The sequence below is a fragment of the Odocoileus virginianus genome, chromosome 26 (assembly GCF_023699985.2).
Source record: "Odocoileus virginianus isolate 20LAN1187 ecotype Illinois chromosome 26, Ovbor_1.2, whole genome shotgun sequence".
NCBI classification, from domain to species: domain Eukaryota; kingdom Metazoa; phylum Chordata; class Mammalia; order Artiodactyla; family Cervidae; genus Odocoileus; species Odocoileus virginianus.
In genome coordinates, this window is record NC_069699.1 from 37,079,963 (window position 1) to 37,104,660 (window position 24,698).

General features: G+C 40.3%; 1 protein-coding gene across 14 annotated transcripts in view; it reads left to right on the forward strand.

The window, feature by feature from the left end:
- Positions 1-24,698, forward strand: part of FHIT (fragile histidine triad diadenosine triphosphatase) — a 1,472,927-nt gene that overhangs the window by 233,012 nt on the left and 1,215,217 nt on the right. For 2 of the 14 annotated variants that reach the window (XM_070455768.1, XM_070455774.1), the window contains one exon: positions 13,375-13,441. The exons of the other annotated variants lie outside the window; for them this stretch is intronic. The gene's annotated coding sequence lies outside the window, so the exon portion shown is untranslated. The remainder of the gene's footprint in view (positions 1-13,374; positions 13,442-24,698) is intronic. 14 annotated transcript variants of the gene reach the window in all.

Consider the following 24,698-nt stretch of genomic DNA (forward strand, 5'->3'; position numbering starts at 1 on the left):
TTGAAGGGATTCTTGTCCAACCAGAGTTTCCTTCTTTAAACTATAAAAGAGGGGGTATTGAGGAGGGAATTGAGTCTGGGGATTGGAGAGGTTATTGGGCGTATGGGCGTCTGAGATGGATTTATAATCTGCTTCCTATAATTGATGCAGAAGTGGATGAACCTAGAGCCTGTTATTCAGAGTGAAGTAGATTAAGAAGAGAAAAACAAATATTGCCTATGAATGCATTTAAGTGGAATCTAGAAAGATGGTACTGATGAACCTCACTGCAGGGCAGGAATAGAGATGCAGACATGGAGAACAGACTTATGGACACAGCGGTAGAAGGAGAGGGTGGGACGAACAGAGAGAGTAGCACCAAAATATATACATTACATGTGTAAATTAGACAGCTAATGGGAAGTTGCCATATAGCACAGGGAACTCAGCCTTGTGCTCTGTGACAACCTAGAGGGGTGTGATGGGGTGTTAGGTGGGAGGGAGGTACAAGAAGGAGGGGACGTATGTATACCTATGGCTTATTCATGTTGACACATGGCAGAAACCAACACAAATGTTGTCAAGCAATTCTCCTGCAATTAAAAATAAATGAATAAATAAAAGTCAGTACTGATGCTGAGTAAATCACAAAGGAAACAATACCAATATCTGGAATTTTCACTCTGAGTAATCACAAGGTCTTATTTTTTAAAAATTTGAATTTGGAAATAATTATATACTTACAATAAACTGTGGAAAATTCTGAAAGAGATAGGAATACCGGACTACCTGACCTGCCTATTGAGAAACCTGTATGCGGGTCAGGAAGCAATAGTTAGAACTGGACATGGAACAACAGACTGGTTCCAAATAGGAAAGGCTGTATATTGTCACTCTGTTTATTTAACTTATATGCAGAGTACATCATGAGAAACGCTGGGCTGGATGAAGCCCAAGGTGGAATCAAGATTGCCGGGAGAAATATCACTAACCTCAGATATGCAGATGACACCACCCTATGGCAGAAACTGAAGAAGAACTAAAGAGCCTCTTGATGAAAGTGAAAGAGGAGAGTGAAAAAGTTGGCTTAAAGCTCAACATTCAGAAAACTAAGATCATGGCATCTGGTCTCATCACTTCATGGCAAATAGATGGGGAAATAGTGGAAACAGTGTCAGACTTTATTTTTTTGGGCTCCAAAATCACTGCAGATGGTGATTGCAGCCAGGAAATTAAAAGACGCTTACTCCTTGAAAGAAAAGTTATGACCAACTTACACAGCATACTAAAAAACAGAGACATTACTTTGTCAACAAAGGTCCGACTAGTCAAGGCTATGGTTTTTCCAGTGGTCATGTATGGATGTGAGAGTTGGACTGTAAAGAAAGCTGAGTGCCATGAACTGTGGTGTTGGAGAAGACTCTTGAGAGTCCCTTGGACTGCAAGGAGATCCAACCAGTCCATCCTAAAGGAGATCAGTCCTGGGTGTTCATTGGAAGAACTGATGCTGAAGCTGGAAATCCAATACTTTAGCCACCTCATGCGAAGAGCTGACTCATTAGAAAAGACCCTGATGCTGGAAAAGATTGAGGGCAGGGGGAGAAGGGGATGACAGAGGATGAGATGGTTGGATGGCATCACCGACTCAATGGACATGAGTTTGGGTAAACTCCAGGAGTTGGTGATGGACAGGGAGGCCTGGCATTCTGTGTTTCATGGAGTCGCAAAGAGTTGGACATGACTGAGTGACTGAACTGAACTGAATATAATAATTATAGATTATAGGAAGTGGTAAAGAAAAGTGGACCTTTTAACCCAAGTCCCCCCGGTGATAATATCTTGCCTAATTATGGTACAATATGAAGACCAGGAAACTGACACTGGTATAATCCATAGAGCTTACTCAGATTTCACCAGCTATACAGGCGTTTTAAGTGTGTGTGTGTGTGTGTGTGTGTGCATGCATTACATGTGTAAGTGCAGTTCTATGCAATTTTCTCACATGCAGTTTCATGAAATCAACACAACCAAGATGCTTACCTGTACCGTCATCACAAGACCCCTTCCTTCTGCTTCTTTATAGCCGCACCCATCCCTTCACACCATCCTTAGCTACTAGCAACCACTTAATCTCTTCTTGATCTTGATAATTTTCATATTGCTTGAATATTATATAAAAGAAACCATGCAGTATGTGTCGTTTTGCGATTGGCTTTTTAAAAATTGCTGAATATTATTCCATGTTATGGATGCACTGCAGTTTGTTTAAACATTCACTTATTGAAGTATACTTGGATAATTTCCACGTTTGGCTCTTACAAATGAGCTACCATGAACATCCATGTACAAGTTTCTGCATGAGAATAGATTTTCATTGCTCTGGGATAAATGCCTAAAAGAACTCCTGTGTCATATGATAAGTCCATTTTTAATTTTAAAAGGCACCACCAAGCATTTTTTTTCCCCACAATCACTGTACCATTTTACATTCCCACCAGCTATGTATGAGTGATTCAGTTTTGTCTGCATCCTCACCAGCCTGGTTTTAATTGCATTTCTCTAATAGCTATATCAAAACTAGACTGTGTTTTAAAAAGCAGAGACATCACTTTGCTGACAAAAGTCCATATAGTCAAAGCCATGGTTTTTCCAGTAATCATATATATGTGTGAGTTGGCCCATAAATAAGGCTGAGTGCCTAAGAATTGACACTTTTGAACTGTGGTGTTGGAGAAGACTCTTGAGAGTCCCTTGGACAGCGTGGAGATCACACCAGTCAATCCTGAAGGAAATCAACCCTGAATATTCCTTGGAAGGACTGGTGCTGAAGCTGGAGCGCAAATATTTTGGCCATCTGATGGGAAGAACTGACTCATTGGAAAAGAGCCTGGTGCTGGGAAAGAGTGAAGGCAGGAGAAGAAGGGGACGACAGAGGATGAGATGGTTGGATGGTATCACTGACTCAATGGACGTGAGTATTTGAGCAAACTCAGGAAGATGGTGATGGAGAGAGGAGCCTCGTGTGCTGCAGTCCGTGGGGTTGCAAAGTCAGACACTACTTAGTGACTGAACAACAATTACAATGGCTAACAAAAACAGTGGCTAATGATGTTGTACATCTTTTCATGTGCTTGCCACCTGCATATACTCTTTGATGAAATGTATTTTCTTGTCTTTTTCCCATTATCCAACTGGATTTTTGTTGTTCTTGTTGCTTTGCTTTGACTTTTGCTGTTGCATTTTGAGAATTCTTTATGCATTCTAGATACTAGTCTTTTGTCAGATATATAATGAGGTCAGCCCAGGACTTCACTGCTGCTACCTCCAGATCAGACTGCCCACTGGTGCCCCAGGGGCTGGGGCTCTTTATGGGGTCTCTATTGGGCTTCCCCTTTTCTGAGCCTTTGGCCGTAGGGAGCAGACTCTTCCTGTTGGTGTTTTGGGGTTGCAGCCTCTCTGAAGCCCAGTCTAGGGTATAAGGAAGATAAACAGAAAGCTAGAGGACTCACCATATTGTTGTTCTTCAAATTCTGAGGTCCCTAGTCAGTGACCTTCTGTTTTCCAAGTTTCAGAGTTGTTTTATCATATTTTCTGATGAATAATTTCCAGGGTATTTATTTGTATTTAGAGGGGGAAAATGAGTAGAGCAGAGCAAAGTGAATTTACATCTCCAGAACCACCCAGTAGATTTGATACTTAAGAAGTCATTTTGTATCAAATAGCAACAGGACTGATTTTCCTGGAGGTGTTATCTGACAATATGAGAGCATTGTAAGCTTTCACTTTTTACCATTGTGTCTTACGTGGTCTTTGCATTATGGTGACCTTTTAAGATTAAAGGTTTAATGGTGACAGTCTTTAATGCCAGCACTTGAAAATACTTTCACTCCTGTGGGACCAAAGTGTATAGATTCTTTGATGTGTTGCCCAGATCCTCCTTCAGGAGATAAGCGCTCATTACCCCACCTGCTGGGGATGCTGCCCACAGACAACCCCCTTTCAAAGGCACATCTCTTTCATGAGGTGGTCTGTCTCCAGGGACTCATCACTGGAGGGTATAAAGGCCCCCGCCCTCTCACCCCAACACAAGACAGTCTTCATTGTTCCCCACAAGCTACCATTGGAAGTTCTTCTGCCAGTTCTGCTGGCTTTCTCTCCCTTTCTTTTTTTTCCCTATGGATGTTGATCCCCAAAGCACTCCCTTACAAACCTTCTTCAAGCTAAATGTGTGAGGAATCTGTTTCTTGGGGAATCCAACCTGCCTTAAAAGTCCTTTTTTCTGTAAGTTTTCTGTTATTTTTTCCTAAATGAAATTTACCATGAAAAGAAATCTAGTTCTCCTAGAACTAATATGTTTTTGTTTATTTATTCTGATAATGAAACGATGGCCATTCTAGATGGAAATCCTATTTGTTTTCAAAATCTTCACTTGGAAGAACAAAAAGCTGGGATGCTAAATATTTCTCCCCAATTTTTGAAATTTGTAAATGTTGGCTGACAATTCTTATAGATTTTGAAAGTTTATTAGAGTATGCAGTCCCATCTTCTGTAGTTGTTATTAGCATTTAGTTTCTGCATGCTAAGTGTATGGTTCCTGGCACTGTGTTCTCCCTGTGACATTCTAGTCTGAGTTTCTCTGCTTAATTCATACATTTAGATCAAAACCATGGCAGTAGCAGTGAAATTATCTTTAAGTTTTTTTCTTAGCCACCAGCTGATTGCAGTATGTAAACAGTAGTTTGCACATTATTCAGTCATGTTTACCTCCCACCAAGAACTGGTTCCTCTTTCATATATCTCCTGATTTATTTCCCACAGTGCTTCTAAATTAACTACACAGAGATCTCCTATGTGCTTTAAAGTCACTCCTGTGCTTGTTCATTTAGAATTTTCTCTACCTAAGTTATGGTGAACCATGGAAGAGGCTTAAATAAGTCCATTGCATTTTTTAAGGTTATTATGAAGTTATTATATATTGGGTTTTATTCAGTAAGTGTGTACCTAATGGCACCATTTAACAATTTTTTAAGCCTAATAAAATGAGAGTGCACCAGAAAATCTTACTGTTCTGTAGTGAGTCTTTTCTTAAAGGTAAGTGATAAGTCTTTGTTGTTGGTGTTCAGTTGCTAAGTCATCTAAGTCATATCCGACTCTGCGGCCCCATGGACTGCAGCACACCAGGCTTCCTTGTCCTTCACTATACCCTGGAGCTTGCTCAAACTCATGTCCATTGTGTCGATGGTGCTATCCAACTGTCTCATCCTCTGTCAGCCCTTTCTCCTCCTGCCCTCAATCTTTCCCAGCATCAAAGTCTTTTCTATTGGCTCTTCACATCAGGTGGCCAAAGTATTGGAGCTTCAACTTCAGTATTAGTCCTTCCAATGAATATTCAGGGTTGATTTCCTTTAGGATTGACTGGTTTGATCTCCTCGCAGTCCAGGGGACTCTCAGGGGTCTTCCCCAGCACCACAATTCAAAAGCATCAATTCTTCAGCTTTCAGTCTTCTTTATGGTCCAACTCTTATATCCTTACATGACTAGTGGAAAAACCATTAATTCATGTTTAAATCAGACTTTTTACTATATCAGGATCTTCTTGAAAATGTGAAAGTAAGCCAGGTCTATTCTCACATTTCTTTCTGAGCTGCAGTATGGTTCAAATGGGCTAAAATAGAGGATGGGGAAGGGATTAATAGAAGTAGATTTTAATAAAATTAAGGTCATTTTTTTCTCAAAGAGGTTACTGAATACCTGCTTACTGATAATAGTCTCCAGGAAAGTGATATAATGTTGAGAAACATTTAATGAGAGAGTACATCCTCAAAATCTTTACTCCTATCAGTTTATTATAAGTCCATAGGAATGTCTATTACAAATATTTATTCAACATATTTCCTTGATATTACAATATATAATACTCTCTAAAAAGTGTTCCATTTTCAAAAACTGTCTATACTCCTTATCTGGAGTTTGCCCTTGGAAAATACTCAACTTACTGGTTCGTCTTCTTTTCTTTGGTATCCATTGTTTATGGTCTCTTCATGGATTGGGAAGATCCCTTTGAGAAGAGAATGGCAACCCACTCCAGTATTCTTGCCTAGAGAATTCTGTGGATAGGGGAACCTGGCAGCTACAGTCCATGGGGTCACAAAGAGCCATACACAACTGAGCAACTAACACTTTCACTTTCACTTTATGGGTCTTAAAATTATGGTAACAGTCTTGAAAGTTGACTTGACAAAACAGTAAGCATTTGATGATGGAGTGTGTCCTTTGATCCTTTTCAGCCTGGGTTTCTTCAACTACAAGATGAGTAAAGTAATATTGTAATATTAGTCACAAAGAGTCAAGTGAGATTTCATTCAGATAAGAGTACTTGGTGATCTTTATAGTAATAATCAGACACAGGCAGTTATTTTTTTAAATTTTAGACTTTTTTCTCTGAAAATATAATTACAGGAATACTAACCATTTGCTTAGTGCTTCCCAGGTTTTGGAAACTTTCCTTAGATTTCTATTTGGAGAGTCACAATTGCCATGCCCAGAAAGCAGAATATGTTTGCTTTGTTTGGTTTTCTTTCATTATGTCTTTTTTTTTTTTTTTTCAGAAGCAAAAACTAAAAACTGAGGGTCAGTGGGGTTAAATAATTCATCATAGGTCACACATTTAATAATGGCTGAGTGCAGCAGGCCCAGGGCTAAAGCCAGGCTCTCTGACTGACAATCATTTCTAGCAGGGGGAGCAATTCAATACTTTAATAACAGGACCAAGTGGGTAATAGCGCTGAGTGACGTGTGAACGTAATGGGAGTGAGGGCAACACTGGTGAACTGGAGAAAGCACGTGCAGTGATCTGGGAAGTACACTGCCATCTGGTTCCAGTCAGCTGTTGCCAAGGGGGGTTTCTGATCTCGTATGCTAAGATATGATGATTTTTTTTTTAAGAGAGAAGCCAGAAATTCAGATTTTTATGTAGAAATATTGACAGACAAACACCATGTTGTAGTGGCATTTTATTTTTCCTTGTTGTAGTCCATGACTGTGAGGTGCTTCTCTTCCCTGACTTTGGATCTATTACCTGTTGAGTGAAGATTGTAAGATGCCTGAGGACAGGGATTATTATTGTGTCCCCAAAGTCCAGCAAGGTGCCTACTCTTATATAATGTGCTAGTACAGGCTCTAGAATAGATAAAAAACAACAACAATGGCCAAAGTGTTTGAACAACGTGTGTCTTGGGACGCAAGTCAGCCCATAGGTCAGCAACACGTCATCCGTTCTACTCCAAAAATATTCAGGCAGGTGATAATTTCTAGATTGTTTCTCAAATGGGAATTACAAGAAAGTTAAAATTAGAGTGAACTTTTTAATCTGTTTATTGAATTACTAAAAAATACTAATTACACAAAGTATAGATATATGCCAAACATTTTAATTAAATTAACTTTCAGTCATTTTAGTATCTGAATACTCACATCTTTCATGCATAGTGATATTTGAAAATGATAACTTTCTTCAAGGGAGCCTCAATTCAAATATGCCCGTATTTATGTAGGAATTCATTTTTCTTAAGACATTTCCAGGGACCTATATTTATTTTAAAGAAAAATAAATGTTATATGTCACTTTGGTTGAAGTTGATTTTATATGTATGTGTGTGTATGTATATGTATATACATACATATGTATAGGTGTGTTGTCATGGACTCAAACACATAGTTCTAAAAAGTTTAGAAGTGCTTTTCGTCCTGTATTATGGCATCAAGGTTTTCACAACCAAAGTCTTGGCTCCCTTGCTGTTCCTTAAGCAGTGAAAAGCAAGCGTTGATATTTAGGTTGAGTCCTCACAGCAACAACAGCAAACCACAGTTCTGACAAAAATCAGAAATGTGGATGATAGGGACTGTGATTGTTTGCTGTACCTGTGATTGGTTTCAAAAGGCAGAGATATAGTTTGATGGAATATGTAATTCTACCCTTAGAATATGTCATCATTCCCATTTTAATTAAGAAGATTAATAGTTAGAAGACCACATACCCAGAAACCTGCTCATACCACGCCGTGCATCCAGTCTTCAGGTAACCTGTTGAAAGCAAAACGAAACAATCTACCTCCAACCATTCTGTCGCACTCTGACTTCAAGTTCAGCTTCACAATTAAATAACTTGCCAACTTCGAATTAGCAATAAACAGCAGCTCAAGATCTGTAGGGTTTATAAGCAAGTTAGAAGTGGTGCTTAGAATGATTGCATTCCTAAGCTCACAATTATCACAGCTCAGAACTAATTTTTATGCCTTAAATAAAACCAAAAGAATCTACACAAAGCACTTTATTTTCTAGGAAGGTTAAATTAAAATTAAAGTGTTCACTGGAAAGTCATCCTCTTTAAAATGCATTTCCTAAGAATCACTCACTTGAGGAAAGAGTAGCTACTGTAATTTTAATTTTGGGGCAATAAGTCCTCTTACTTCCTAACAATAGATGTAGAGAGGCCACTAGTGTTTTTTAAAGTATGATGTTTAAAAAATTATTCTGCAAGGCAGTTCTTCCAGGTTTACAGATTGTACACATTTATACAAGGTGGCAATTTATTTACCCAAATGGGGAGCAGAGAGAGCCTGAAATTGTAACAGACACTATCCCAGAGAGACCTAAAGTAGGCAGTGAATAATAGCCAGAGTAGCACCCTGGATTATGTCACCTGTCTCCTGCAGAGTCCAAGTGCTTTTGCAGCTCTCTTTGAAACATTCTAGGTAACATCCAAGCCAGGGTCTGGGAGGGAGAGAGACACCCCCGGGACAGCTGTAGCCATGGCAACTGGGTTCTTGCTGCATCAGCTCAGGGGAAAGAGAGGGAATCCTTCCTCTCCAGCTTTGGCAGCTCAGATGTTTTGGGGCTAGTGGGAATTCCATTTCAGATCTCCGCTAACTTTCATATGTTAGGAGTCTAACAAGTTATCTCATTGACCTTCTGGGCAGCAGATATATTAAACTGTTTTCCCATGAGCTCTGTCTAGAATGAATGCCTTAAAAAAAATTTTTTTTTTTCTAAACATTAAAAAATCTGAATTTTTAGGTTCTCTTTAAAAATCAGAAAATCTGACCACACTGTACCATTATTATTCTCTCATGGTCTAAACTGGCTGGATGAGAGCCTGAGCTGTGTAATTTAGATGCGGTGTGTTCTCCCCACATGACCATACAACATACACTTACCCACACAACTGATTTCACTTGTTTTCTCACCTGCCTGACTCCAGAGGACTCCTGAGTTTGCAGGTCCTATTGTGCAGAGCAGACTGGTTGAAGTGATTTTATCTGTTCACTTATCAATTGATCTCCAGGCTCAGATTCCTTCCACCTCCTGGCCCGGCATGTCCAATGCCACAATCTTTTCCATTTCCTCAGTGCTCAGTGATATTTTTTAAGCATTAATTGACATTATGTCATTTAATTTTCTAAAAAGTTGGTATATGCATTTTTCTTTTCACAAATGGGAAAACTGAGACTGTAAAGGAAGAATCGAGATTTAAGATGGTTTGATTTCAAAGTTCATTTTCAGTGTCATTACTATTTCTGGAGGATAGGGGACTGTGTCATGCTTTTTTCTGTCTTCTTTTGCAGTGTGCTTAGGAAAGTGTAAGTGTAATGAAACATTTAATACGCATGGTTATTATGTTGTTGTCTCTTCTTTATTCTCCATATTTCAAGACATACAAGACATGTCTATTTGCAGTTAGGGTTGCAATTCATGATTTTCACAAGGAGAGACTCTTAGTCCTAATAGCAATTCTAAACTATCTAGATCAGTGATATCCAAATGAAATACAATGAGAGCCACATCTATAATGAAAAGAATTAATGGCCTTATTAAAAAAGTAAAAAGAAAAAAGGTAGAATTAATTTTAATAAATACTTTATTTAGCCTAATATGTCCAAAATATCATTTCAACATGTAATAAGTATTTTTAAATTATTGAGATATATTTCATGTTCACTTTTTGTTTTTGGTAGTATGTCTTCAAAATTCTGTATATATTTTGTTTGTTTTTTTATCTTTTGGCCACACAGCATGTGGGCTCTTATTCCCAGACCAGGGATTGAACCATACGCCCCATACATTGGAAGCATGGGATCTTAACCATTGGACCTCCAGGGAAGTCCCTCCTGTGTATATTTTCTACTTAACAACATCTGTGAATTCAAACTAGTCACCTTTCAATTGCTGAATAGATGTTATGTCTCATGACGACCATAGTGGACAGCCCAGGTCTAGGTCATTAACCTTAAATAAAGAGGGAAAGTAAGACAGAGGAGTATGGCTCCTGTGGTGGAAGCACAACTCAAAATCTCAGCCTCCTTCTGCAACCAGTGCTGTGAATGAACCTTGGGATGTGCAAAGAAAGTTTTGGAATGAATTGTTTATTCCTTTTTTATGGATACAGCTGCTCAGTGTTTGGGAAACCAAAGAGTTGGGATAATTTTAATATTTCTCTCCAGTTTACTAGGGTTTTAATGGAGGGAGTTAGGATATAATTTCACAGGAAAGTGTGTTATCTCTCAGGGTAGTTCATATTCCCTTGCCAGCCAGAGATGAAATCATAAGTCCAAAGTAATTCACTTCTAGAAGAATTTAGTTTTTGCCTACCATCGGAGAGACCAAGTGAACACACATAGAGCAGGATGTGTAACATTGTTGGGAGTATGAAACCTTCACTGAAGAAGCAACTAAAGAATGACCCAGTAAAGTGTGCAATAAAGGCACTAAAGTAGTTTCTGGCAGTGCCAGAATGGACAGCCTGAATCTGGAATGAAAGTTTGGTTGAAGTTCTAGTAACTGTGATTTGTAATACCTAGAGAAGCAGACTAAAGGCAATCAATTATGTATGGCCTGTTATTACTTTGTGAAAACTGGTCCTGAATTGTTTTATTATTTGATTGTGTTTTTCCAGGAAAATAAGCTTTCTTTTGCTACCATTTTTCACTGAGATAGATGCAGAAAAAACTCTGAACTGTTCTAGTGAGCATGTATTTCTAGCTAGTCTACTGATTGGAATTTCAGGTCATGATGATATGGTCATAAAAATTTGCCCTGGGCACATTTTTGGCTATCTTAGCTGAAAAGCATTTTTTAACACCACACGATGAGATTTAATGACTCTTGCATTGCGGGTTGGGGTGCTCCACCAGGAAAACGAAATAATTCCATTTGGATTCTTTTTCTATGCTGGAAGCCCTCTGAGTTTCCCTTATTAAAATGCCAGAAAATGCTGTTTAAACAAATGCCCTGCACTTCAATTATTCCATAGCTTCTTCTTCTTATTTTTATTCTTTATAGAGCACCCAGGTACCTGAGGTGTATTTCTCACATAGAAGAGAAGGGACTCTGTCCACTTGAGCTTTCATGTAGTGCAGACTAATTCAACACAAATGAAAGATAGGGCACAAAGCAGTCACTGGCAATGGCTGGGGTTGTTTTTGAGAAACTGGTCATGGTCACAGCTGGACATGCTTCCAGATTGTTCTGCTACTGAGCTGAACTTTTCTTCCTCTGTTCCCTGTGTTTGGTTGCTTTCCCTGTGGCTGACAGTATGGATAGAGCTGTTTAACACAGAAAGGGAGAAGCAGCTTTGGGAATTATCAGGCTCCCAAATAGTACTGAGGTTAGAGTTCTCTCAGAGCAGTCAGCATTTGTGTATTTATTTAGCTGTCTCTGATCATTTGAAATGATATATTTTTTAAAAAAATTATTAGGGCACAACATACACACAGTAAAAGCTGATAAAATATGCTGATCTTTAGTTTATAGCTTGCTGTTAATTTTACATACATATGTATCTCCATGTAAATACCATCTAGATCAAGGTATAGAATCTTTTAAAGCTCCCCAGCAGGCTCCTTTGTTCCCTTTCCAAATGCACTTCCTCAGGAGGTAACTACTATTTTGATATCAACATCAGTTAGTTTCACCTATTCTTAAGCTTCATATAAATGGAACCACACAGCATGTTTCCACTCCTTTCTAGCTTTTTTCAATAAACATATTTGTAAGATTTATTCATGTTATTGGGAATGCCAGTTCACTCTTTTTTGTTTCTGTGGAGTGTTTCCTTGTATGAATAGACAACGTTTTGTTGATCGATACTCCTGTTTGTAAGCATTTGGATTGTTTCTAGTTTTTTTTTTTTTTTTTAATATATCTGTTTTGGTCCAGATTCTACCATGCTCAGTACTCATGTAGAAACCCTGGAGCACAGAGATGCTCCGTGCTTATGGAAACCATCCTGTCTCCAGTATATCTATTCTTTTCTAAAGGATCTGGGTAGTTGTTTAGTCCTTCACTCTCTTCTTCCTAATAGTAATACTATTACTAATACCAGCTATTATTCCCCTGAATATGTAGCATGGCCCAGGTACTAGTGCAACTCTGTATTATGTATAAAGTCTTATTTAATTCTCACCAAGACCCTGGGAGGTATTACATAGTTTTACATGGAGAAATGAAGACTTTAGTAACTTAAATGTATTCCCTAAGACTACACAGCATGTTAATGGGAGAGCAAGGATTCAAACCTAGATTTTCTGCCCCACAATGCATTCTTAATCACTATACATACTGACAAAGACAGTATCTTAGGATCTTTAATGAACTGACAGCTTTGGGTGGAACACAGTTTTGTCCATTTTCTTCCTCCATGACCAAAAGCAGCTGTAGGTTTGTAAATGTTGCAATTCATCATTCCCTGGCTTTAAGATGTCAATGGTTCTGCTCGTTATTCATGTAGAACCAAAGTCCGCACCTTAGTCCCCAGGGCCCCACCTGACCTGCTCCAACCACCCTCCTAGACCTCATCTCCTATCCTCCAGCCCTCCATCAGTGCCCTCTGGTCACACTGAGCCTCATCTGTGCTTGAATAGCCAGGCTTGTTCTTGTGTTTTGCCATTCTCTTTGCCCAGAACTCTTACGGCTCCTTCACTCAGCTCTCAGCGCAAATGTCACCTTCCCAGAGAGTCTTTTCCTGACTGCCTGTTAGAAAGGACCTGACGCTCTCTCACATTGCCTTACTTGATTTCCTTCATAACATTTTCTTCTTCTTCTTCTTCTTCTTCTTCTTCTTTTCAGTCACTAAGTCATGTCTGACTCTTTGCAACCCTATGGGCTGTAGCTTACCAGACTCCTCCGTTCATGGGATTTTCCAGACAAGAATACTGGCCTGGGTTGCCATTTTCTCCTCCAGTGAATCTTCCTAACCTAGGGATCCAGTGCTTCTCTTTGCACTAGAAGGTGGATTCTTTACCACTGAGTCACCGGGGAAGCCCTACTACACTCAAACTTATTTCATTCATTTAATGGATTATGTACTTATTGTGTATTTTATCCAATCTTTGTCCTCAGGTCCTGGAAAAGTGACCAACACTTAGTAGGTACTCAGCAAATACTGGCTCAGTGAACAAAGGAATGAGTAAGTGTTCATTTCTAAGATTCCTGGGGCTCTGTAGGATATTTTCTTATGTATTTTATAAAGAAAATCTTATTTGAAAAATGTGACTTTATAGGCTGAGGGTTTCAATCTGCTTGAGATAAAATGGTGAGAGGAGAGGAGCTGTGCACATTATTAATTTTATGTGTGCAAACATGCTCACAAATCGCAGAAATTGACTTCTGGCAATAAAGCAATTTTCCAAATGTCAAAGCTAACCAGACTGTCCTGGAAAGTGGTTCTTTTCTTGTTGTCATTGTTTATTGTTTTTTTTTTCCTCTTTGTGAAATACTAGAATGGGGAAAACCATCTTATGTGTCCACCCTGGAACATAGCATGTGGAACAAATCATACAAATTAACACATACTTTTATACTAGAATTTAAAAAATAAGAAATGTCACAACAATAGCAAAGCTAGATGCTCTGTCATCACTACCGCCTCATTCTTATATGACAGGCCTTGGAATCATCAATGATCCTTTGTTCTGCTTAATGCGTGAGGTCAGTGTGGAGACCTTTAGTCACAAGCTGCTCCTTATCTCCTAATGCTGCTTTGCATCTGGAAGGCTGCAGGCAAGTTCCTGAAAATTCACAGTCACCACTCTCCCAAGTTGTTGCTGAATTGGTAGGATGTTTTTAATTTACAGGTCTTCAATTTGTGGATGTAGATTAAAATTCCTAGGCCCCAAGCAAACTTTATCAAAGGCACTTGCATCCCATTGCTCCTAAAATATTGTATGCCAGGCACCTTAGGGAATGCACAGAATTTGTGTGTGTGTGTGTGTTTGTGTGTGTGATGGGCAGGGCTGGGCCTTTCATGCCCTGTGGAGGAAAGAAAAGCCGTGTTAGGAGAAATGCATCCATGTTGTTGCGCTGGGAGCGGGGAAAGACTGGTTTTGTCTGCTAGCCTAGGCAGAATTTCTTATTACCCCACATCAAATTGCATCCCTTGCCTCTGATTCAAGTCTGCCTGTTCATCTCTTCCTCCCACTTCAGGCTTTTATTGAAGCTTCCACCCCCGGGCAGTGCACAAATGCAAACTTCTGTTTACTGTCTCTGAGTGATGATATTAATTCAAATGCCCAGCGATAATGCATTGCTTATTAAACACCGTAGCGTTAGAGAGTAGTTCAAGGGAAACCAAAAAGGGTGGAAAAACATGCTTCTCCCCCTCAGCAAAAATGGCCAGAATTGGATAAAAGCAGAGCTTCTCTCAGTAATGTTGACTTCAAAAATAGTTAAAACCTAAAAGTTGAGAGTTATGTTTCATTTGTTGGGAATTTTTAGGACTTCAAGCCCGGGAGATAGCATCTCAAATGACCCTGAGAGAGCTGCTCCAAGGAGGTGAGGGGAGGAGCCAGGTTATATTGAAGTTTTGCAACAAATGGCAGGTAGTCTGAACATCAAAAGATTCTTGTTGTTTAAAGAAAAACAGATATCCCGAGTTAAGGAATTTAGTGTCTTACTATGTATGGGCTCACCGAAACCATCCCTTTCAGATACTCCTCACCTATTTGGGGCCAGTGTCCTGTGCTTTTTCCATGGACAGAGGAGCCTGGAAGGCTACAGTCTGTGGGGTCGCAAAGAGTCAGACACAACTGAGTGACTGAGCACCCAATCCTGTGTTTTTCACATCCTGAACTCCCTTGGGGCTCACCATAGGTAGTGGCATCAGTCTGATGGCTGGTAAATCACAGATATTCTTCTCCTTCCTGAGTGCCCTTCAGGCTCACCAGCTCACATTGGAGGGCTGCAATCGCTAATAACTGTTACATCTTTGTTTACTGATATGTCAGGAAGTATGTCATTTCCCGGTAGCAATGGGCATGGGTTAAGAGCCTCCACTGCTGACTTGCAGTGTGATCCTTGAAGAGTTATTTACCTTCTCTAAGCTTCAGGTGACATCGATAAACTGAAAATAGTAATTGTACCTGCCTTCTAAAGTTGTCTTGAAGGTTAAATGAGAAATATGTGTAGAACTCTCAGTAGCGTGTCTCGTATGTATTAATAGTAAGCTTGATTAATATTTGGAATACGATCTCATATATGGTAGACCTGTGTTGTCAGCTACATGTGGCATACTGTTCATGCAGTGAGCAACAGACCCAGTAGAGACACCTTAAAACACAGATCCTCCCTTCCCATACTGCCAGGGTGTTTAAACCAAGGACTTCTGTGGAAAAACCTATGTCACGTCTCTACCTTACCACCAAATTATCTTCAATTCCTTTAAGAAAGTTGTTTAAAAAGAAAACTTTTATCATATCTTTTAGAATCATGATTATGTTCTAAACAATGCATTGATTTAAGATTCTTGTAGTTCTCAGTATGCTCAGTTTCATAAAGAAAACCCCTCTTTTCTAGAAAATCATCTCAAACGGGAAGACTTACAATGCAACATTCTGAGGGATTGAGCTCAAACAAATGTGTCAGCTCTCCCCATCCACCTTGTCCAGGTTGAACATTCTTGAACAGGCTTTGATGCTCCCAGCCCATACCCTCCTATTCCTCCTTCTTGTATGCTGATCACTTGCTGAAAGATTCCTCCCCCTCTATGTTGCTGATCAGTTCATGCTTAGATTTCAGATGGAATATCATTTCTCCTGGAGAGCAGAGCCTCCTGGCCCCCATATCTATTTCATGCTTGGTTCTATGTTCAGATTGCTCCTGGAAAACTGTCATTTTATTTTGTCCTTTTGTACTTATTCATAATTATTTATTTAATGTCTGTCCTCCCCACTAGATTATTAGCTCCATATGGGTAGGGGTTCCTCTGATTAACACTGTGCTACAGTCCTTGGCACAGGTTAGGTTCTCTACCTGACAAACATGTGAGTAAATCTTATTCTTTATGAGATTTTTTTCTTTCATGTTACATATAACTCAAATGGTTAAAAAATTATATTCTCTTATATTGTAACAGTTCTCATCCACTATATTTAAAGTTTGCTTTTTGTACCATTGAGATGATTGTGTGCCGCTTTTATGGGTTACAATTTAAGAGCATTTCAAGCAACAAGCTTTTGATTTTTAAAGAAGTCATTATTTAATACATTGGTACGACAGTACAAGGTGACATTCCCTCTCTCTTAAGATGCCTTAAGTCTTCAAAGCACATCACACAGTTTCATAAATGGTAAAGATATTGATTTTAAAATCCTGATGGAAAAGAAGGTAAAGCCTAATGTTTGAATTCTGAGTTACAATCAGATATAGTAAATCACCAAGAACAAAGGACCAATACCTCAATACTACAATCAGGAGGCTGAAAGAGAACTTGAAGGACCCAATTTCAATCCTTTTGTCTCTTTGAAGAATCAAACTTCCTGGAAAACCTTTGGTCCTTGTCTAATTGCTTCTAAGCTAAACTGTGGACTTGTTGCTATGGTTCTATAAAGTGCTTTTAACTTTATGCCCTTGTCTAGGATTGTGTAGTATCTATGAGCTGCCTGATATATCATGTTTAAGTTCTGCCTACTTCTCAACGGCAGTTTGACATCATGCCCTATTCCAGCTTGGCTAACTTATTCCTTTCTGCTCGCATATGGTCTGACCTCTCTGTCATTGTACTGTAAATGTCATGTGAGGTATGTCACTTAGTTTTATGCTGGCAACAAAATGAGAAGATCCAGTCCCTACTCTCAAGGAGCTTGCAGTCTGCTGAGTGAGCCAGACAATGTAGGCTTCTTGAGTATATGCTACATGCAAAGCACTGTCAGAGACATAAAAGTGAATAAGACATCTAAGAAATAATGACTAAGCATCTATAGGGGATGTAGAACATTTCCAGATCCTGGCAACGATGGAATAAATGTCAGTTCTTGTTCCTGTGATGCTGATCAGATTTCTAGCTTTAATGTTTGAGTGGCTGGTAAAGCCATCTTTGAGACCCAGAGTCCACCCTTCTTGGACCCCTGAGGTGGAGCTCAGGATGGGCCTGGATACACAGATTTGGTTAGAGAAAAAATTGAAATACCTGGGACATCACTGGCAATATATCTCATAGTCAGTGGTGGAGGAATTTGAGATCCAGGAGCATAATTAGATAGAAAGACCTATGGTGAACAGAAAGGAAAGCAGGTGATTTATTAATCAGCCTCTTTCTACATCAGGGTATTGGGTTTACAAGTTTTTTTTTCTATTAATATTTCAGTCTGTTTGCCTATTCCTCAAATTTACCAGGAAGATGTATTTGCCAGTGTTCAGAAAGGAAGATGTAAATAGAAATAATTTTTTAAAAAGGGCTATGATTCAAACCAACCCCCAGAACACTCTAAATCTAGTGGGATAGAGTAGGGGCAGATAGAGTAAAGAATAATTAAAATTTAAGGCTGGCTTTTAGAGTGATGGCCATTCAGTGGTTTTTAAAATGTGCGCCATGTCTATCAGGGTCAGCATTACCTGGCGAAGTGGGCAAAGTAATGGCCAAACATGTGCACGTCCCGATCCCTGGAAGGGACTTTCTAGTGTGAGTAAGGATTTTGAAATGGAAAGAACAGCCTAGATTATTCAAGTGGACCCAGTAAAATCAAAAGGCCTCTTATAAGAGAGAGATCAGAGTTAGTAGTAGGAGTTATAATAACAGAAAGAAGAGATGTGAGAAAGAGGCCATATCTTTCCCTGGAAAGATTTCTTCTGGAGGAATTCAGGCAGCCTCCAGAAGCTAGAAGACCAGGCATGGATTCTCCCCTGGAGCCTCCGGAAGGAGCCAGCCCTGCCAACACTTTGATATTAGCCCCATGACACCTATTTTGGACTTCCAGCCTCCAGAAGTATAAGAAAATACATTTGCATTGTTTTAAGCCACTAAGTTTGTAGTAATTGTTACACAATAATAGGAAGGTAAAAAACCAAGGAACATGTTAGAAATCAAGTTTCTCAGGCCACACTTTAGATTTATTATCCAGACAGAAACTCTGGGAGTGAGGCTGAATAATCTGCGGTTTAACAAGCCCTCTGGGTGAGATTCTGATGCACAGGTAATGACCAGCTGTCTTCGAGGTGGTTGTTGTTTAGTCAGTACGTCATGTCCAGCTCTTGAGACCCCATGGACTGTGGCCTGCCAGGCTCCTCTGTCTGTGGGATTTTCTAAGCAAGAAAACTGGAGTGAATTGTGTTTGCTTCTCCAGGGAATCTTCCCAACCCAGGGATCGAATCCACATCTCTTGCGTTGGCAGGCGGATTCTTTACCACTGCGCCACCCGGGAAACCTTTGAGGCTTCTGTCTTCAAGGACTGCTATTAAAATACAGGGAGATACTATACCTGCCTTTTGCACCAGCAACAAATTACAACTGTCTGCTTTAGGTCACAAGAACCAGTCACTATATAGTTGTCACATGGTTTCCCTCCTGACCACAGGGAGTGGGGTATTATGGTTGACAACACCACCAGCAAGATAGGAAACTTTGCGGAGATCTGCAAAGCAAAGAGAATAATATTTATAGGAAACTTTGCGGAGATCCTCAAAGCAAAGAGAATAATATTTTCAAGAGGAGGATGATATAATTTGCTGGAGGGACAAAATAAAACTATCTGCAATGAGTTTATGACTTTACTGGTCACTTAGAGAAGAAAGAGCACTCTTACATGAAGGAAGAATTTGTGCCAGGGCCCAGCCATAACAAAATACGGAGTGTATTTAGGAAATGGCAAAAAGGGACTATAACCTCGGTATGGTACAAGAAGATGGGGTGTGGGTGACAGGAGGTAGGAGACAAGGTTGGAGGTCCTTAACTGCCATACTATGAGATCAGATTCTATTCTGTGATTATGGGGAAGGCATACACTGATTTCTGAGTAGGGAGTAAAATGATGAAAATGGGCTTTAGAAAGCTAAGTTTGGGTTCTCACCATTGCCTGAACATCAAGTCTACTCAGTAGTAATAGTCTCTACCATCGTATGTACATATTGAAAGCTAATCATGTGTCACTCTAGGGATTCTCCATGCACAGATTTTGAATCTTTGTGTGTTCAAAGATGTCTTTCCTACTGTGGGAAACTTTGTCTTTCAAACTTTTAGATCACCCACAGTAAGGGATACAGTTACACTCACACATGCACGTAAACATATACACAGAGCTTCATGAAAGTATACCTACTCTGACCATGTGAGGTATTTCCTACTATTTTTAGTCAATTCTTTATTAATTTAAAAAAAAATTCTGATCATAATTCTGTACATTGACTTTTTGACCACCGTTCAGTTGCGTCATGCAGTTTGGAGCATATTACTTTTAAAGAAAGGGGCAGTGTCTTATTCTTTTTGATATTTAAAAAATTTATTTATTTATCTATCTGTTTATTTATTGTGATTAAAACTTTACTGGGGATTAGACAGGGACCACACTAGGGCAGCAGGGCCTGTATACCAGGCCAGTACTGGTCTTCAGAGCAATGATGGGTGGTCTGGGCCAAGTTGTATAGGCCAAGGGTCCAGCTGGGTTTCTCAAAGCAGAAACAACCACTGAAGAGAAGGACAGTGTGGTTGGTTTTAGTGTGGGAAGGATAATATGGGGTTGAGGGAGGTTGGTAGAGACTATTACTAAAGCTTTAAAGGGCCTGGATGAAAATGAGTTTCGAAGGGAGAAAAGGGGACCAGAAATGCATTTGGGTAACTGTTAGTTTTTAGCACACTTCTCTACATAGAATAGACCCCCAATATGGCTTTAAGTCAGATTCATGAAGTTTTAGCTAGAGCTTTAGACTTTCTTGATGCCATACCATGCACATTTTCCTTGCCACATATGGGACAACAAATTATTAAGATGTATATACGAAGCTCTGAACATTTGGGTAGGTGTATTTGGTGGATGGGAGAAGAATGAAGGGTCAGTAGAAATAATGACACATCTTCATTGTAATAAATATCAAAGCTTAAGAACAACAACATTAGCAGATCGACTTGTAATCACACCACAATGAAGGTCAGAGATGCTTTATATGAAGTGAGCTTTGCTCCATAAATTAGGTATGGATCACGATGTGATGCTAAATCTGTGAAAGGGGTGTCAAATGCAGAATGATGAAAGCTACTGTGTGAGGGTGTACATGGAGTTTGACTTCTAGAGTGGTATTTTCTTTTCCCAGAATATTAAGGAGATCCACATACACTGAGACTTCTGAGATTTAGAGCTGGGTTACATGAAGGGTGCTGTGGAAAAACTTCCCTTTTGTGACATTTTCCACTTACTAAAATTGATCATTTTTCATTAGATTGGTAGTATTTCTGTCTTTATAATCCAAGTATGAATTTAAAAATAAATATTGTATTATACTTATTTGCATTATGTCATGTCTCTTCACTGTCTCCTTTCTGTCCTCCAATATATGTTAAAAAAATAGAACAGTAGAGGAGAATAGTCCTTAGAATCACATTATTTATCCTCATATTGATGCTGGGAAAGATTGAGGGCAGGAGGAAAAGGGGACAACAGAGGATGAGATGGCTGGATGGCATCACCGACTCAATGGACATGGGTTTGGGTGGACTCCAGGAGTTGGTGATGGACAGGGAGGCCTGGTGTGCTGTGGTTCATGGGGTCGCAAGGAGTCGGACACGACTGAGCGACTGAACTGAACTGAATTGAGTGAAATAGTGAAATTAGTAAAATAGTTATATGATTCTCAGGTTTTGGGTTAAAATCTCAGAAGGTGTTGGATTACAGTATATGTATGTTAGGTTTCTTTTTTTTTTTAATTTTTGGTTTCTTTTTTAAAATCACTTAATTTATTTAGTTGTGGTTGTGCTGGGTCTTCCTTGCTGCGTGCCAGGCTTTTCTCTTGTTGAGTGAGTGGCGCTACTCTCTAGATGTGGTACGCTGGCTTCTCGCTGCAGTGGTTTCTCTTACTGAGGAGCATGGGTGCTAGGCGCGGGCTTCAGTAGTTGGGGGTCCCGGGCTCTAGAGCACAGGCTCAGTAGTTGTGGTACATGAGCTTAGTTGCTCCATGGCATGTGGGGTCTTCCCAGATCAGGGATCAAACCCGTAAGTCCTGCAAGGGCAGGCGGATTCTTTACCACTGAACCAACAGGGAAGCCCTTATGTTAGGTTTTTATATATAACCAGAAGTCAGAAAGTCTTGATTTTCATCCCTGCTCTGACAGTTCATGGCTGTATGCATACCAGGTATTTTCTTTAAATCTCTATTGCCCAGCTGAAGAATAGAGGTGAATTTTACCTTCCCTACTGAACGTTGCAAGTTTGTAGAGATCAAATTAGTTAACTTATGGGAAAGAACTTTTTCATTATAATGTTCTGTTCTGAGGTTGTGCTGTGTGGTGCTTAGTCACTCAGTCATGGCTCCTCTATCCGTGGGGATTCTGCAGACAAGAATACTGGAGTGGATTGCCATGCTCTCCTTCAGGGGATTTTCCCAATCCAGGGATTGAGACCGGGTCTCCCAAAGCTGTTCCTGGGCTCAGCTAGAAAGAGTACTGTAGAAAATTTGGAAATACTTGCCGTGAGTGCAAACTCTTGAAGTGGTGAGCCTGTGGGTCACATGCTTGTCACTCTTGAGTGATACATTTAAATGGTCATCACCTCTTAATCCATCTGTGCTAGCTTTAGGTTGGGCCCTACTCCAGATCTGTACTCTCATGGTTATAGTGCCAGGTCATTACTGCTGCCTCTAATGACCAGATTTTCAAGCTGGTTTTAGAAAAGGCAAAGGAACAAGAGATCAAATTGCCAACATCCATTGGATCATCGAAAAAGCAAGAGAGTTCCAGAAAAACATCTATTTCTGCTTTATTGACTGTACCAAAGGCTTTGACTGTGTGGATCACAATAAACTTTGGAAAATTCTTCAAGAGATGGTAATACCAGAACGTCTGACCTGTCTCTTAAGAAACCTGTATGCAGGTCAGGAAGCAACAGTTAGAACTGGACATGGAACAACAGACTGGTTCCAAATAGGAAAAGGAGTATGTCAAGGCTGTATATTGTCACCCTGCTTACTTAACTTATATGCAGAGTACATCATGAGAAGCCCTGTGCTGGAAGAAGCACAAGCTGGAATCAAGATTGTGGGGAGAAATATCACTAACCTCAGATATGCAGATGACACCACCCTTATGGCAGAAATTGAATAGGAACTAAAGAGTCTCTTGATGAAAGTGAAGGAGGAGAGTGAAAAAGTTGGCTTAAAGCTCAACATTCAGAAAACTAAGATCATGGCATCTGGTCCCATCACTTCATGGGAAATAGATGGGGAAACAGTGGAAACAGTGAGAGACTGTATTTTTTGGGGGGCTCCAAAATCACTGCAAATGGTGATTGCAGCCATGAGCTTACTCCTTGGAAGGAAAGTTATGACCAACCTAGATAGCATATTTAAAAGCAGAGACATTACTTTTCCAACAAAGGTCTGTCTAGTCAAGGCTATGGTTTTTCCAGTGGTCATGTATGGATGTGAGAGTTGGACCCAAAGAAAGCTGAGCACAGAAGAATTGATGCTTTTGAACTGTGGTGTTGGAGAAGACTCTTGAGAGTCCCTTGGACTGCAAGGAGATCCAACCAGTCCATCCTAAAGGAGATCAGTCCTGAATGTTCATTGGAAGGACTGATGTTGAAGCTGAAACTCCAGTACTTTCGCCACCTCATGCGAAGAGTTGACTCATTGGAAAAGACCCTGATGCTGGGAAGGATTGGGGGCAGAAGGAGAAGGGGATGACAGAGGATGAGATGGCTGGATGGCATCAGCAACTCGATGGACATAGGTTTGGGTAAACTCTGGGAGTTGTGGGTGGACAGGGAGGCCTGGTGTGCTGCAATTCATGGGGTCGCAAAGAGTCGGACACGACTGAGCGACTGAACTGAACTAGTGACCAAAGGCTGTTGCAGTGACGTCTCCCAGTCTCTTCCATCAGTGCTCACCCACCTTCAACCCCCGATGCTCCATTGCCTCAAGGCCTTAGATGCACTAGACCAGGCCACATCCCTCTTATGGTTGTTGGGTTGAAAACATTTGTCTCCCTTCTGTCTGATCAATTGTCCTGAGAAGCTGCTGTTCACAAGGCCAAAGATAGGCTAGGGATACCCCACAATCAGTTGTGCTTGAGAACAGTGGCAGACAACTCAGAAATGTACCCTTGGATCTGCTTTTCCTCTTTCCCTGCCTCATTTTCCCTTTCTCTCCCTCTTGCTTCCATGAAAGCACATGCTCTAATAAATTAGGAGCAGGTAGTATTTGGCTCAGGTTGTCCTTTCTGTGGAATTTGGGATAGTGATAGTGAAAGTTGCTCAGTTGTGTGACTCTTTGCAACCCCATGGATTGTAACCTGCCAGGCTCCTCTGTTTATGGAATTTTCCAGGCAAGAATACCGGAGTGGGTTATCTTTCCCTCCTCCAGGGGGGTCTTCCCAACCCAGGGATTGAATCCAGGTCTCCCACTTTACAGGCATATTCTTTACCATCTGAGCCACAAGGGAAGCCAAGAATTGGGATACTATGCCATCAAAATATCTACAATAGTGTGCATACAAATAGCCATAGACACAGACACACAGCTGAATAGACAGAGACGTGGCGAGAGAAGGTGATTTGAGGTTGAACCAAAAGAAGTATTCAGAGTTGGGTTTGCCAAGTGTCTGCTGGAAGGACAGGAGGCCTTCAGGAAACTTCTGTGTTAAGGGTAGTGAGGAAGGCTGGGCCTTGAAAAGACCAGTGATGTTATCTGTTCTGTAGCCCAGCAGCAGAGAGTTGGCCTGAGTTTCAGGAAGGGAGAGGACTAGATCCCAGAAGGCCTTGAGAGCCAGGACAAAGAGCTTAGATTTGATCTTGAGTGTAACAGGAAGGCAATCATGGATTTTAAGCTCAGGAATTATGGGCCATTTAATTGATTTGTTAAAAGTAGAACAGAAAGTCTGTCTTGTTCCTCTGTTCAGAATGGATTAGAAGAACAAGTATGGAAACAGGATCTTAGGAGGCTGTGGTAGAGACCTGTGTAAGTGGTATGTGTTGACGTGTTAGTCATTCAGTTGTGTCCAATTCTTTGCAACTCCATGCACTGTAGCCTGCCATGCTCCTCTGTCCTTAGGATTTTCCAGGCAAGAATACGGGAGTGGGTTGCCACTTCCTTCTCCATGGGATCTTCTCGACCCAGGGACTGAACTAGGTCTCCTGCATTGCAGTCAGATTCTTTACCAGCTGAGCCACCAGGGAAGCAGAATATCTGTTGAGATGGAGAAAAGGGGCGGGCTTAAGGGATACTCTGTAGGGGAAAGGGCTTTCCCATGG